The following is an 11,915-nucleotide window of genomic DNA, read 5'->3' as shown; positions in this document are numbered from 1 at the left end:
GTCATGGCATCCTGACCTGAGAGCATCATGGCTCTCCCTGGTAAGCCTCTGTTACACGGACACCCACCAGAAATGTTGTGTGGGCCTTGCCATCTACTCCCGCCTTCGTTATTTCTTTCTTTTCTTTTCTTTTTCTTACTTTAGAGACAGAGAGAGAGAGAGAGAGAGAGAGAAAGAGCGGGAAAGGAGCAGAGAGAGAAAGAATCTCAAATAGACTCCATGCTGTCGGTGCAGAGGCCGACACAGGGCTCGATCCCACAACCCTGGGATCATGACCTGAACTGAAACCAAGAGTTGGACGCTCAACTGACTGAGTCTCCCAGGCGCCCCTGCATTCACCTTTTTTTTTTTTTTTTTTTTTTAACTTTGCCCATATGCTCTCTCTCTAGGTGGGAATGTCTGTCTCAACCTGTCAGACCCTCAGGAACGAGAATTTCAAACCCCTTCTCCATATCTTTTGCTTTGTATTCTCGGGGATTGAGGGAGGCAGGGAAGCTCCCAGGACAACCATCATCAGCCAGGAGAAGGAATCCGGAGTCCAGGTGAAGTTATCGGGTGGATAGAGCTCAGGATCTGGGGGGAATGAAGATACAGTAAATGGGAAGCCGGGTTAAGGGCACAGAAGGTGAAAGCCAGGTCAGCCGTGCCTCAGACACAGTCTGGATGAAGACCCACGGAGCGGGTTTCTGAGTGTGAAAAGAGGCCCTAATGGTTTAAAAATGCCTGGCCTGTCACCTTCTCACTGTAGTGCCCAGCTGGCTGGTTAACCCTTCGTGTCCAGCCTGTCTGCCCTGCCGGACCTACGGCTACAGTAAAGCACCCGATAAATACCAACAGCCCTGACTGGAGTCTCGCGATTATCTCCCTGTATTTCAGTGGAACATAATATTGAAATACAATATTTATTTTTTGCTTGCACACAGAATATTCCGGTTCAGCTTTGCAACCAACAACTAGAGAGATGACAACACAGAACCGTAACCATACCTGTGAATTCCACCACAGAAGCACCATTGGGAATCGGCACAGAGCACCCCCCTTCCCACTACTGGCTGGAGCTAGGCTAACCTGGGGATGAGGGTCTAATGCGGGGTGAGAGCAGATGTCCTGCTGCAGTCAGGAAGCCCGCGGGGTGCAGCCCAGCCTTGCGATAGCAGGGCAGAAGCATCCCAGAAAGAAAGCGTGCCTCTGTCCAAGGCCTACCCATCATGCAACTTCATGCAAACCACAAAGGATACTTTTATTCCCGGCCGACTGTACAACCTTGACTTCAACTCTAATGCCACACTGCTCCAGGAAGCAACCAGGATAGAAATGAGCCATGAAGCAGGCCAGGCCTCCAGAAAGTGCCCTGTCCAGAACCTCCCACCCCCCAGAAGTGAGCAGGGCAGAGCCACCAGAGGGTAAGAAGAGCCACCAGCCAAGTAGGAAACCCTTTCTGGGATCTTGCTGTGTTTGAGTGCTGTTGACATTCCCGGTAGACTGAGGGGGTTAAGATCCTGTCCTGAGACCCAAGGCTTAGACAGCCCCACACTCACAAGAGCAAAAATGTCGCTAATGTTCACACGGCCCCCCCAGCCACTGGGGATCCAGTGCTCAGGGCTGGCAAAGCCTCACTCATCACCCTAATGTCCACTCCTGTGCCCAACACAGCTCGGGCCCCAGGCAACAGCTTCTCCATGGCTTCTCTGTATCTTGTGTCCTATGTCTTTGGGAAAAAAGAAAAACTCACCGTCTGCAAGACATGAAGGTCTGTGGGTCGTACTGTGGCTGCAGAGACAAGGCAAGATGGTATTCCAGAGCGCAGGGAGGATTTGACCGGCAGACGCATGCAGGGGAGAGAAAACACAAGCAAATTAACCGGTCAGCTCTTTCCCCTCCGACCCTCCACTTCCCAGGAGAACTACTCACCCATTTCCTGGCTTCAACTCCTGGTCCTGTAGCTACTGGGGAATTACCACGATATTTGCACCAACATGGCAGCTGAGAAACGTGATGATGCGCCTCACAATTCCTGTCACCCTCAACCCCGTGTCTGTGTGGGTCTAAACAGTCCATGTGTGATGCATGATACGGATCCCTTCTGTTAGCCACTGGGTGAGAGTCGGAAGCTAGCAATACGAAGCATGATCGGCATGAATATTTAATCAGATTTCAGCTTTTAGAAAATTAAACTTAAAATTCAGTTTTCTTTAAATAATTTTGTCGTACCATTTTCCACATTTATTAATTGTAATCTGTGTTTTTCCCCTTCCCGTTTTAATTTTTATATTTTATAGGAAAAAGTAACTTTCTTTGAAAATACATATGAAAAATTAATTTTGATATTTTTACATGTACTTCACACTTTTTATGAAATACACCCACGTGTTGCATATTTTAAATACACTTACATTTTTTAAATCCTTGAGCTCACTGCCGTCGACAGAACAAACTTATGTGAACACATTTGCAACACTGACAGAATTCGTGACCATGCTGAGCTGAAGACAAAAATTTAAGGAAATAAACATGAAATAATTACAAATTATGCGCCTTCATTTTGTTAGTCATTCAAACAGAACAAAGGAACATTTAAGCACGTGTAGTAATAGTTAATGCAGCCGCTTTGGGACAGCTGCCAAACTTTGGTCATGTACAAATCACAGCTTTACACGTTTTTCAGTTGTCCTTATGAACGTGTGGGTTTTTTTTTTTTTTAAGTTTATTTATATTTATTTTGAGAGAGAGAGAGAGCGAGCACAGGTAAGGAGCAGAGAGGGGGAGAGAGAGAATCCCAAGCCGGTTCCATGCTGTCAGCACAGAGCCTACTTTGAATCCTCTATACCCTCCCCCTGCCCCTCCCCTGCTCACGCGAGTGTGCACTCTCTCTCTCTCAAAAATAAATAAAGATTAAAAAAAAAAAAAAAGTAAGAAGACAGAGCATATTTTATTTAACCGTTGGTAGGCTGATTTATATTCCTAAATACTGGGACACACGATGGTCCCCAATTGTACCTGTTCGGAGCTCTGCTAACGCCCAGAGTTAAGCCCACAAGTCTGGAGAGGATTTGGCCACACGCATTTACAAACACGGAAGACAGACGCCATTATACATTTTCCTTTATTTTTAAAAAAAATTTTAATGTTTATTCATTTTTAAAAAATTTTTTTTAACATTTATTTATTTTTGAGACAGAGAGAGACAGAGCATGAACGGGGGAGGAGCAGAGAGAGAGAGAGACACAGAATCGGAAGCAGGCTCCAGGCTCTGAGCCATCAGCCCAGAGCCCGACGCGGGGCTCGAACTCACGGACCACGAAATCGTGACCTGAGCTGAAGTCGGACGCTCAACCGACTGAGCCACTCAGGCGACCCAATGTTTATTCATTTTTGAGAGAGAGAGACAGAGCGTGATCAGGGGAGGGGCAGAGAGAGAGGGAGACACAGAATGTGAAGTAGGCTCCAGGCCCTGAGCTGTCAGCACAGAGCCTGACTCGAGGCTCAAACCCACAAGCCGTGGGATCATGACATCAGCTGAAGTCAGACGCTTAACCGACTGAGCCACCCAGGTACGCCTTACACGTTCTCCTTCAAATAACCACCTCTAAGTAACTTCAAAACACCTCCAGCTTTTGTTCATAAGAATTTCTTTGGGCCTTTACAATAACTTTTCTCACCATCTTGCCGAGTAAAGCAGCCCAGGACACGGCTCAGTGCCCGACACAGAGATCTCCTGTAAATATTTGTTGACCGAACGCACTTTACCGACCACGGATTGTGCTCTGGCTTCGACCCCTCTATGCTGCCCGCACCTCATTCATTACCCGTAGGAAGAGAACACAAAACCTCAGCAGAATGTGAATGAATCTCGGATGGTTCGATCGACAGCTTGTAAATCCCCCCGAAAGGAATTGTGACTTCCATTTCACCCATGTGTCACAATCGGACACCTACTGTAAGCTGTCACCATCACCCTCAGGCACGGGTGGTGCCACCTCTGCCGAAACGGGGGTCCCGACCGTCGTACTGTGACGTCTCTTGGACGGCCTGCATCACAGGGCACTGGAGCCACAGAGCCTTCCCCTCATTTCGGGAAGAAAAAGAACGGCCGCGTGTGCAGCTGTGCTATGTCACCGAGCACGTCCCCAAGAGGACGTGAAGAGGCTGTAGGCAGAAGCAGAAAACAACACAACAACCCAAGCTGGAGAAAAATAGCTGAGCTTCACGTCGAGAGATGATGCATTTTCAGCCGGCCACACGCTGTGCACGGGTTGCCGATGGCTCACACTCAGATTGATCTGGAAGCGACGGAACCACCGGGTAATTTCACCAGGCAACGAAACACGCCAAACCACTGTTTTCTTATCTGCACAAAACAGATGCATTTCTCCCAAACGGCCAAGAATGGCACTGTCTTTGCCCCCAAAGCCGTGCTTCCCAAGATCTTGCACAAAAGGGCACACATACGAAATCGTATTTGTGTGGGCACCCCCGGGGGTAGATGGGAGGCTGTTGCTCAAAGCAGAAAATGATCAGCTGGGGATCTTTGGTTACACATGCTCCTTCCTGACCCCCGAAGAAGGCCAGCGCGGCAGGGGGGCGGGGGGGAGTCGCACTGTATTGGCACAGCCGAAACCCGTTTGACATGCCTCAGTCCATCATGAAGTCCCAAAAAGTCAATGGAGAGAGGTCCTTTGTAATTCTAGGATGCAAGGCTCACCAGGGGAGGGGATTAGGAAGGACCCACCAGGAATTATGTGAGGAGGCACTGCCTTCTTGGGCAAGTGCATGGCCAAGCACAGCCCTGTCCTTTGTAGGAAAACAGGATCCATGGTAGAAAAGCATAAGAGAGGCTGTGAGAGGCTTTATTCCGGGCCTCCTCTTTGCCCAGCCCAAATGATCTCCTGCACATTCTCAGATTCTCTGCTGAGCTCTGCCAGTTCTCCCTCAACCGAAAGAACGGGGGCACCCTTGTTGGTGGCTGTGCCATCCTGAGACTCTGCCTGGAGAGCCCCAGAAAGTAGGTGCTCCTAAATTCATAGCAAGCCTCCGGAGTGGCCCCAAAGGTGACCGATTACAAGTGTTGATTAAATTGCGCTTCTGAGCAAACCTTGAGAGGGTAAGACAAAAATAATGCCTGAAAAGCATTTTTATGTCCTGATTAAAAGTCAGGCATGCAGTGGATCAGACACCCAGAGCAAATCAGTTTTTAAAACTCCCCTCTCTATGCGGCCAAGTTATTCATCTAAGAATCACATAATAATCGGTAATAGCCATTACCCTCTTGATGAGTTCGTTAGCTTTAAAATGAACCATTAAGAATTGAGAAAGAGAAATGAATGCCAGTGTGAAAAACAGCGCTTGGGCTCTGCGAAACATTTCATGTATGAACCGATATTTACACTACCAACTAAAAATGTTACACCTTCCCCTTCACCCTCAGCCTCGGCTGGGCGAAATTCTTAGCATACACGAAATCGCCAAGCAGTCACGCGGATGACAGAATTGAGGTAGCTCAAGTACGTGTCTTTGTCTTTAAGATCACTGTACTACCATTCATCTTGTTTTGTTGTTGTTGTTGTTGTTGTTTTGTTTTGTTTTAAGTACGCTCCACACTGGGAGTAGATTCCATGCCCAGCATGGAGCCCAACGTGGGGCTTGAACTCAGGACACTGCGATCAAGACCTGAGCTAAGATCAAGAGTCAGGAGCTTAACCGATCGAGCCACCCAGCGGCCCCTACCGTTCTTTCTGAATCTAGCATTTCTTATTTGTCCTTTGAGAGATTCTATTCATGTATAAAACATACATACGTACATACATGTCACTTTTTCAAATATTTTTCAGTGTTCTGTATAGTGCTTATTTCGCTGAACGCTGCATATTGGAGGTTATTTTTGTATCGTTATATATAGATCTGCCTTATTCTTGTTGATCATATTCTGCTAAATTGATATACTATTTTTAAAAAGAGGAATATGTCACACCTCGGTGGGGGGCTGTTGGAGACAGGGACAGCACCCTAAGTGAGCTTGGATACTTCCAGACCATTATGATGAATGTACTCCCGAAATAAACCGTGTGGCTGGGTAAGCATGTGTTCAGTGGGCGGGGGGCCCAACTGCCTACTGGGAGTTCCCCAAGTGACCTTTCACAGAGAATACAATGTTTAGGAAAGGATAGGTAATAAAAATATGCCAAAAAGTCTATATATATTTTATTAAAACTCAACAGCCATTGTGCCAACTGTTGAGAACTTAGAATAACAACACTATTTTTGCGGGGAGGGATATTTTATCAGATACTGTTTGAAATTGCCCACACGGTGCCTGTGTGGCCCAGTCAGTTATGTGTCTGACTCTTGATTTCGGCTCAGGTCATGATCTCACAGTTCGTGAGATCAAGCCCTGTGTTGGGCTCGGTGCTGACAGCGCGGAGCCTGCTTGGGATTCTCTCTCTCTCTTTTTCCCTCTCTCTCTCTCTCCCCTCCCCGACTTGTGCTCTCTCACACTCTCTCTCTCTTTCTCAAAATAAATAAACTTTCAAAATAAAATACAATTGCTCCTATACGGTGACCATAAAAAGTAGACTCACTTTTGGCTTTATTTTATTCTCAGTCTTAAAGTCCCTTCAGATAATGCACCCCGTCTTGCTTGCAACCAGCGGAAGATGGCCCTACCCCTGCTCCCCTCCAGTTCCCCGCTGCGCTTGGCTGTGTCGTTGGTGTTCATTCTCATCGCAGCTTAAAATCAAAGCTCTACCCCTGTATTTATGAAAGCTGTCCAATCAGCTCCCTGTTTTGAAGCGACGTCACTAAAATGGATGGTGGAGGGTTTTCCCGTGACGAATCCCAATCTCCCCTATGCTGCCTCTTCTCCAGCGCCAGCCAATTGACATAAAGGTTATGTACTTGAAAGGCAAAAGAGAAAACCATGCCTGTACGTTTCCGACTCTTGCCCGGCGAATCCATCACTGGTGTGGCTGCTGTGTGCCTACCACCAAGAGCATTTTCTTCATCTCGTTGAACTCTGCGGACGCTGGGAAGTAGCTATAAAAATGATCAGCATCCCTGTTTTTCAGATAAGAGAGCGAAAGCTCGGAGAGGTGAAGTGAATTGGCCGTGGCCTCAATCCTGATCCATACCTGGCTGGTTTAGCTCTCAACTGTCAGTGCGGGCCACTCAGTGTGCCTGCGAAACGTTAAATCTCTAACGTTCTAGAATGAATGTGTTCATCAGGTTTATTGGAAGATAAAAGGAGCAAAGCATTACTAAGACTCTGGCATGAAAGGCAGGCTCCCAGCTCCCCCTGGGCCACCAGGCGTGAGGAATGAAGTCAGAAAGAACACATAGGAGGTGCCAAGTGTCACTTAACCTTAATGGTTCAGAGGCGAACATCATGAATGCATCCTTCTCACAAACCTTGGTTGAGCACCTTGATTGTAACAAGTGCTTCCCCAGACGCCACAGCAGAAACATTTTCCCCTCCACCCGAGATGGGGCTGTCCGAGGAAGGCATCACCATGAGGAAATGTTGAAGCCCATGTGGCCCAGGCCAGATCTTAGAGAACTCGCATTCCATGTGGAAAACAAGGGGGGAAAGTCTGGCTGTTTCCACAAGCTAGGGAGACAAGGGACTTCATCCAATTATAGGCTTCCTCCTTGAGAATTCGTTTTCCATCAAAGATACACTTGGCCTTGGGGTTGGCCAACCCCTTACTCACAGCATTGGCTTGGTGATTTTGTGTCAGGCTGTTGGTCCTGGACCTAATGCTTTTATTTCCTCAGCTGCTCTCACCCCAAAGCACAGCCATTTCCAGAAACACTGGCAGCTTCCCAAGTACGAAGTCATAAGTTTCTAAGATTCTCTGGTGGATCCAACACTCAAATTTCCCGGACCACCACCTTGACCGCAAGTCCCATTGTTCCCTGGACATCCATATGTTCCGGTGATTGGAACCTTGAGCTTTGGGACACTGGACCTGTTTCCCCTCCTGAAAGCAACTCCAAATCAGCCCTTAGCACACGCAGCCTTCTCCCACAATGCCCTTGGTGGGAATGGTCTAAGTCCTTTATGACCAGTATAGAAAGTTACGTAGAAAACTGTAGCCATTACCTGGATACATTTCGGCCAAAATAGCACTTGGGTCTGAGATACTGGAAAGCTGAGACTTTAAAGGGGTTCTTGGGGACTTTTCCTGATTCCCCCTCAAATGATCCTTAGGACAGTCATGATTCCCCATTTCTCCCTTGTATAGCTCAGTCTGGGTTGCAGAGGCATTTAGTGCCCCATCTACTCAGAATCCCTGGTAGACCCCAGAGCTCCATGAAGGGACTTCCATGAGAAAAGAGAAAGGCATTGTCTCTCTCCTGCCTTCCGTGTACCACAACTGCCTGTGCCCACCCCACTCTGTGGTGGCTGCCCCCTCCCTTGTTCAACCTCTGCGTTTCCACTTTTTGCAAAGTCAGTCCTTCCTTGGATGGAAACCACCCGTTGCTTCAATAGCCCAAGGAAAAACTCCTTCCTTTGGGGCATCCGTGGAGTCTGCCTTGTCCAGTGACCCTAGAGTTGTCAGAGCTGGTCCAGTGAGCTTCTCCTTATCATGCCATTGGGAATTTGGCTCCTTTGAAGAGACTGCTCTGTGCCCACCAGAGTGCTGCTTCCAGATGGGCTTCCTGAGGAAACTGAGGCTCAGAGAGTTGAAATGGCTCATCTAGGGTCACTTAGGCAGCAACGGTGAAAAACCCAGCCCCACACCATGTCTCTCAGCCAAGGCTGTGTCCTCATTCATTATATCGTTAGATATGCCCTGAGTTTGGCTTCAATGACCCCCAGAGCTCCGCTCAGACACCCTTCTCTCCTGATTCCATTTCTTCTTTAGTTTTGTCAGTGGTTCTGTCTCTTCCCACATGAATCTTTCTACATCAAAGTCACTCAACAGTTCCTAAGAGTCCCTGGAGTACCCCATATATTGCAGAGCCCCGTGCCAAGCAAGTTCCATGAAACGTCTAGAAAAAGACTCCTTGTTTCTGCCTCACGGCATTTCCTCCATGCCCTTCCAGCCCATCCAAATCCTCCCCACCCTTTCAGGGCTGGCTCGGGGTCCCCTAGAGCTACGCTGCCTGGTACAATAGCCACTCACCACTGGTGGCCACTGAGCACTTGAACGGTGGCTGGTTTGAATTGAGATGAGCTAAAAGTGTAAAATACACATACCAGATTCCAAAGACTTAGTATGAGAAAAAGAATGTAAAACATTCCCAGTAATAATTTTTGTATCGATTACTTACAAAAATGACAACATTTGAGTATGTAGGGCTCAATGAAACAAACACCTAAAATTAATTTCACCAGTTTCCTTTTGCGTTTTTTTTTAAATGTGGCAACTAAAAAATTCAAAATTACATATGTGGCTTGCCTTGTATTTCTACCGGGCAGAGATGCTTTAGAAAGAGAGAGTTTAGTCCAGGAGAGGCAGGGAATCATTCTTCGTTCACCAAAAAATTCAAGGAGCAGACATTCATTAAATACATGAAGAATAAAAGCAAAGCATTGTGCTCGTTATTATGGGGGGTACACATTTAATAAGACAGGTTCCTGCTCTACGAGGGCTTGTGTCGTCAAGGACTAGAAGCTCATACAAATTGCTGGGTTCCCGAATGGCCATAGGACAACACTAACTGAGGTAAAATTGCACACTTTGGGGATATATAGGTAGAGGCAGGTTGGGGGAACTTCACAGCACAGGAGGAGTTTTTAGGATATCAGTTTTTGGATTCTCTAATGCAAACCAAAATAACAATAGCTTGAGAAAGACAGTGAGAGAGAGGGAGGAAGGGAGGGAGGAAACTTTCGTTTTCCCTCAGATTATTGCTTGGACGCCAATTATCCAGGACTGATGGGACAGTTGCACCATGTTGAGAACCCAGGCACCTTCCATCTTGTTGCTCTGCCAAGATACCAAGTCCTGACACCAAGTTCACGTTCCTGCCAGCAAGAAGGGCGGAAGGAGCCAGTTCTGAGTCACACAGCTGCACTTCGCTTTAGGGATGGCTCGGAATGTTTCACTTTTTGCCATGAGTCCAGCTCAAGCTCAGGGTGTCTATGACCACCAGAATCAGAAGAGAATGGATCTTGCAGAGTAGCTCACATTCTCTGCCACAGAGGGATTATCTGGGCCGAACCAGGATGAATGGATAGGATTTAGTGGGCGGGGATTTAAGAGATGCCAGCCTGCAGGAACCTCATTAACGAAAACACCACAGTGTGAGAGCATCTGACAAGTTTGAGGGATGACTGAGTGAAACATGAAGGAGATGCCTCGGTCTGCGATAAAGAATCGGAACTCTTTGGAATGTCCTCTGTACAGCCAGAAGCACTATTCGGTCTCCTGGGTTATTTCTCAAGCGAAGCTGGGTGTTCCTTTAAAGCTCCAGGGATATCCGTCACCTGGAAAGGAAGCAAGCTAAGGGTGGGGACCCACAGAGCTGCCGAGCCTGTGCAGACAAGGACCAAACAAGACATCCAGGACTAGAGGATCCCCAAGGGCGGGCACAACAAAGTCATCCTAACCAGGAAAAGCCTCAGTAGGCATAGAGACCGTGGATTTCCCATGTCACCGGATCCCTAAGTTTGGTTAAGTCAGGTTTGGAATCTCCCCAATGAATCTGTCATTAATCACCTGTACAGGTAGCTTGTGCTTACCATATGTGTGCAGTCTGTCTCCTGTCGCTAGAATATGCCATGAATAAGGGCAAGAGCTTTTGTTTGTTGCCTGCGGGATCCCCAGCATGTAGAACATAGCAGGGACTCAGTAAATATTTGTTGGATGAATGAATGAATAAATCATCAGCACCCACGGTAAAACCCCTGTGTAACACCAAAGAAGACATTTGAGAATGTGACGCTCTTGTGACAACTTTGCTGCAAGAAATAAGAGAGGTCATATTTGTTGTTCCATAATTTCCCATTAGCCAGACTTCTTATTTGTTTTCCCCACAGCGCTCTGAGAAGGGCATTGTTCCCATCTCAAATGAAGACACTGAAGCTCAGTAAACCTGCAGTTGACCCTGAACAACAAGGGTTTGAAATGTGGGGTCCACTTACGCGTGGATTTCCTATACTGCCGAACTAGAAATGTATTTTCTCTTCCTTATGATTTTCTGAATAGCATTTTCTTTTCTCTAGCTTACTTTGTTGTAACAGTATGCAGGGGTGCCTGGGTGGCTCAGTCAGTTATGTGTCCAACTCTTGATCTCAGCTCCGGTCATGATCTTACAGTACGTGGGTTCGAGCTCCGCATCTGGCTCCACATTAATGGTGCAGAGCCAGCTTGGGATTCTCTCTCTCTCCCTCTCTCTCTGCCCCTACCCGGCTCGTTCTGTCTCTGTCAAAGTAAATAATAAAATTTTTTTTAAAAAACGAATACAGTATATAATACATATCGTCTACAAAATATGTGCTAATCGACTGTTTGTGTCATCGGTAAGACTTCCGGTCAACAGTAGGCTATTAGTAGTAAGTCTGGGGAGCAGTCAAAAATTATACACAGATATTCAACTGCGAGAGGGTCAGTGCCCCTAACCCTTGTGTTGTTCAAGGGTCAACTGTGAGTGCCTTGCCTAAGGTCACTGAGGGAGGAAGAGAGAAGTCTGAGATTCAAACTTTCAGCTCCAGAACTACTGTTCTTTCTGCCTGTTTCTTTTCTTGCATAACACTCCCAAGATTTTCGATCAATGTCTCCACTACAGACAAGCCCACACCAGAGGCTCCAATGTCCCCGCCCCAGCCGATGCGAGAATCTGTTGGTCGGGTATCACGTGACCCTCCTCAGGAAAAGAACTGGCCTTGCCTGAGACCACGGTGGGTACCAGGCACTGTAGTCGATAACTTTCCACGCAATGCCCTCTTCCGCCTTTACACAACCCCATGAGGC

The 11,915-nt window shown here is 47.3% G+C and overlaps 1 long non-coding RNA gene across 1 annotated transcript; it reads right to left on the bottom strand.

Annotated features, from left to right (window-relative positions):
* Positions 1-375: 375 nt before the first annotated feature.
* LOC122202410 lies at positions 376-2,479 on the bottom strand. Its single transcript, XR_006194645.1, has 4 exons — positions 2,394-2,479; positions 1,912-2,111; positions 1,733-1,770; positions 376-573 (listed from the first exon to the last, which is right to left on the bottom strand). It is a non-coding gene; the product is annotated as an uncharacterized LOC122202410 (long non-coding RNA).
* Between the last annotated feature and the right edge of the window lie 9,436 nt (positions 2,480-11,915).

This window comes from Panthera leo, chromosome D2, assembly GCF_018350215.1.
Source record: "Panthera leo isolate Ple1 chromosome D2, P.leo_Ple1_pat1.1, whole genome shotgun sequence".
NCBI lineage: Eukaryota > Metazoa > Chordata > Mammalia > Carnivora > Felidae > Panthera > Panthera leo.
Note: the sequence above shows the minus strand (reverse complement) of the source record. Positions and strands in the feature narration are given on the sequence as shown.